Source organism: Rattus norvegicus, chromosome 3 (assembly GCF_021556685.1).
Source record: "Rattus norvegicus strain SHRSP/BbbUtx chromosome 3, alternate assembly SHRSP_T2T, whole genome shotgun sequence".
NCBI classification, from domain to species: domain Eukaryota; kingdom Metazoa; phylum Chordata; class Mammalia; order Rodentia; family Muridae; genus Rattus; species Rattus norvegicus.
Window position 1 is genome coordinate 45685830 of NC_141536.1, and position 4681 is coordinate 45690510.

General features: G+C 38.0%; 1 pseudogene; it reads right to left on the reverse strand.

Moving 5' to 3' along the window:
* Positions 1-2840: 2840 nt before the first annotated feature.
* Rpl9-ps12 (ribosomal protein L9, pseudogene 12) lies at positions 2841-3418 on the reverse strand (annotated as a pseudogene).
* Positions 3419-4681: the final 1263 nt, after the last annotated feature.

Here is a 4681-nt window from a genome sequence, read left to right on the forward strand (position 1 = left end):
TAGTCACTGGCATAATACCTGTATCACCACCAGATGCAAGCTTTCTGAACCTAACAGTAAATAAATGATTTTGAATAATTTTAGTATGATTTTTAAAAATAAACAAAAATGTAAACATTTTTTCCAAAAGCTAACTCATTTGACTCCAATGAGACCCTTTTAAATGAACATTTTAAAAATGTGCTATCGTGGTTCTAAAATGAAGTTTTTCCTTTAATATAAAACAAAAATAGACATCTGTGAATAGTAGTTGTTATGCAAACAGAATTTTAGTGGATGTACTAACATAAAAAATACAGAAAGACTCAATTTTCAAGATAAGGAACTAACTTTTGTTAAAAATGGAAACTTACCATCAACCACATCTGTCAATGAATGCTTTGCAGACAGACTTGTAATAAAGTACATTTGAATCCTTAAATTGAACTTGTGGATATGTCTTAAGAATTTAAAAGCATCTTGACCAAATATTTAAATTTGACTTTTAGGAAATGTCAACCTCAAAAAATTTTAGTGTAAAACAAAAACTAAACCATTATAAATTTCCTGCAGTCATCATGTCTGTCATATTTTTCTTTAAATAATTTTGATGGTATTCATATACTCAGTCTCTACGTTGAGAGTAAAGAATCCTGTTTATTAAACTTTGATTCTCTTTTATGAATACTAACTACTATTGCATGTTCTGTGCTTCATGTGAGTGTTATTTAAAGGTTCGTGTATTAAGGACTTGGTCTCCAGCTGTTGCTGTTGTGAGAAGGTGGCACCTTTAAGAGGTGGGAGTCTAGTGGGGTGTTTTCAGTCAATTTGAGTGTTCTGTCAAGGGGGACTGTGTAAAAGAAGTCTAGCTTTTTGCTCTTCAATTTTTTTATTATATATACATTGATGTGGTATTTTATTATATGTAGAGAATTTTGCACAAGTTTATATTATGTGATATCTTGTTCTTTTTCCTTTTGATTCCCAGACATGAAATAAATAGGCCTTCTTTGCCATGAAGCCTCGATATGGTATATTGTGCTGCCATAGGGTCTATACAACTGAGTCAGGTTGGGCATGGACTAAAATAGAAACTGTGAGGTAAAATAAATCTTTTCTTTTTACATTCTGATTATCTCAGATATTTGGCATAGCATAGCAATGGAGAGCTGCCTAACAGCATCAAAGCAGATGTGAGTAGATTATTAATTTCTTGGCCATTTTGACAGGAAGTTTAGTACTTTGAGAGCTCTTGTGAGTGAAAATCTACTTGACATAAAGAGTTGGTATTACTGATTTGTTATCAGAGAACATGGTTATTTAACTTTACATACATATATTTTGTTCATATACAAGTAATATAAGATTCAAGTCTCTGCTTCTCAAGTGCTGGAATTAAATAATATAAAATTCAAAGCATTCAAGTCAGGGATATTTACCTATTAGCAACATTATGCAATTATCTCCATTCTTTTATTCCAAAACAATTTTTTCACCTCCTCCCTCCAAAATCCTTTAATCATTAATCAGCGACTCCTTATTTTTCCTTGCCCACATACCCTGGAAACTATTGATTTTATGTTTCTATGGATTTTTATATAAGTGGAATAATATGTCTGACTTAGTTCAGTTACCGTGTTTGTAAAAGTCATGGTTTCATTTTTCTCTCAGTTGAATAGTAATCCATTGTTTGTATGTTCTGCACTTTGATTGTCCATTTATCTGCTGAAGGGTTGTTGGGTTGTTTCTGGTTCCTCACTGTTGTGACACAGCAGCAATAAGCATTGCTGAGCAGGACGCTGAGTCCTTTGGGGATGTGCTGGAGAGTGGTATCTCTGGGTCACGTGGTAGGTTTGCTTTTAGCTCTTAGAAGGTTCTCTATACTGACTTCTAGAGTGGCTGCATTACTTTTCACTCGCACCAGCAATGAATGGGAGTTTCCTTTTTCCCACGTGCTTTACACCATTTGTTGTCATTTGTTGATTATAGGCATTCTGATGAGGATGACATGAAATTTCAAAGTTGTTTAAATGTTCATTTCACTAATTGATAAAGATGATGAAGACATTTTAAATTTAAAAATTTGTTCCCTTGATTGGGTTCTCTGATTTCCTCTCTCTTGACCTTTCCTAATGTTTTAGAGTTCCTGAATGTTTTCTGTCTGGAGTTTTTTAGAAAACAAAAGCACACACACACACACACACACACACACACACACACTTGAAATTTCTGTTTTGTGTGTTTTAATCTGTCGATGAGGCATACCTCTAAGGTTTTTGTTTGATATTCTAGGTTTTTAATTTTCATTTCTAGTTTAGTTAGTGTTATAAATTGGTATTCTTAAAGTCTCCTATAATGGGATTGCTAGCTTCTAGAGGAGGCATATTTCCTTAGTTGTTTATGCTTGTGCTTTTGTGCTGGGGTCTAGGCATATGGAATTGTAATGTTTGAAGTATTTCTTGGTATACATATCTGGTTTTGTCTTTTTGGTTGAGTGTTCTGATGTTCAGCTGCTACTCCCTAGTCTAGATTCTACACAAGTATGGAGGCTGTGAAGTCCCTTGTAGAATGCAATTGTTGGTTGGGTAGGTAGGTAAGTGACACAAAGGAGTAGAGATAGCCAAGAGGGAAAGGCTGCCAGTGTAGCAGAGTCCCCAGGATGTGGTGTGAAAGGTGTAACTCCTGCAGGGATGCTGCAGCAAGACAGCAAGTGAGTCTGTAGATTCCAGTGGAAGATTATGAGTCTATACCAAGAGTATTCTTTACTTCTTTTTTTCAATATATACGTCTTTTATTGTTCCCAAAGATCCAAATTGTACTTGTGATCAGGATCTTATTTCTGGAGCTAGGAAACTGAGGTCTCATTCTTCAGGCTGCTGCATGGTTCTCTTCTCAGAAAATAGATGCCATCCAAAAACTTTCTGATATCCTTGTTTTTAACTGTTGTGGCTTGCTGAATCAGAGCCGCTGAATTTGGAAAAAGTTCAGTATCATTTCCTTCAAGGATTAATTCATCCTTCTGGACTTGAGAGGCAGAACAAGCAACACCTGTCCTCATCCGAACTCTCTGGATGTATTTTTCACCCAAGAAATTTTGGATTTCAACCAAAGACCCATTCTCCTGAATAACCACATTGATAGGGAAGTGAGCATACACAGACGTCACCTTGTAATGGAAGCCCAGTGTAACACCTTTGATCATGTTCTGAACATGACTGCAGATGGTTCTGACAGTGGCCAGTTCCTTCCTGTTACCCCACCACTTGTCAACACGGAGCCTTTACTTTTTCTTCCCTAGAAGACTCAGCTCTACATTGATGTGATTGAAGTCCCTCCACAGAGCTCCCATGGGGCCCTTCACAATGACTGTGCACCCCTTCAGAGTGATGTTGACATTTTCTGGAATGTTGACAGTCTGATGGCTGAGAATGGTCTTCATTCTCAGTAGATGGGGCAAACAGCTATTCATTACTTCTTGACAAGTATTTTGAGAAAAGACTTCTACAAGTGGGACTGCTGGGTAAAAAAGCAAATATATTTATTTGTTTACTTGCCTGTCTTTTCTCTCCCCTCCTCTCCTTTCTCCTTCCTGCTCTGTTTTCTCATTTTCTCTTCTTTTCTTGTCTCTTCCCCATCTATTTTCTCTCCTCTAGTTCCACACTACTACCACCACAGCCCACAATGCCTCCCTGTCTATCTCTGTTATTTTCCTTTTCTCCCTCCTTCCCTCCCTTTCATTGTTCTGGAAACAACCAGACAATGTTCTATAACATAGCAAAATCACCACTCCATTCAATGTTGAATAGGGATCACACTCACCTCCAAATATTTGAGAATGCTGTTTATCTACCTGCTTATCAATCAAGTGAGTGGTCAAAGTTGGATTTTTGCTAGTATAATGGGGTGGGAATAAAACCTTTCTTTGTGTAGTTTAATTATCATTTCTATTGTATAATATGTAGGTAATTTTATAGTTTGTTAAAGGATATTATTAACATATCTTTTTCTGTGAAATAATAATTTATTTTCTTGTGACTCCTCTCTATAGGCTTCTACTTGTTTATTTATGTTTTCCTGCGTTTCTCTAAGGAAGTTCTTCATGTCTTTCTTGAAGTCCTCCAGCATCATGATCAAATGTGATTTTAAATCTAGATCTTGCTTTTCTGGTGTGTTTGGATATTCAGTGTTTGCTTTGGTGGGAGAATTGGGCTCCGATGACGCCATGCAGTCTTGGTTTCTGTTGCTTGGGTTCCTGCGCTTGCCTCTCGCCATCAGATTATCTCTGGTGTTACTTTTGTTCTGCTATTTCTGACAGTGGCTAGACTGTCCTATAGGCCTGTGTGGCAGGAGTGCTGTAGACCTGTTTTCCTGTTTTCTTTCAGTCAGTCATGGGAACAGAGTGTTCTGCTTTCGGGCGTGTAGTTTTTCCTGTCTACTGGTCTTCAGCTGTTCCTGTGGGCCTGTGTCCTGAGTTCACCAGGCAGGTTGCTTGGAGCAGAAAAGTTGGTCTTACCTGTGGTCCCGAGGCTCAAGTTTGCTCGTAGGGTGTTGCTATTGAGCTCTCCGTGAGGGCAGCAACCAGGAGGGCCTGCGCTGCCTTTTCTGGGAGCCCCCTGTGCACCGGGGTCCCAGATGGCATTAGGTGTTTTCCTCTGGAGTCAGAAATGTGGGCAGAGTGTAGTGTCTTTTGGCTTCCCAGGCG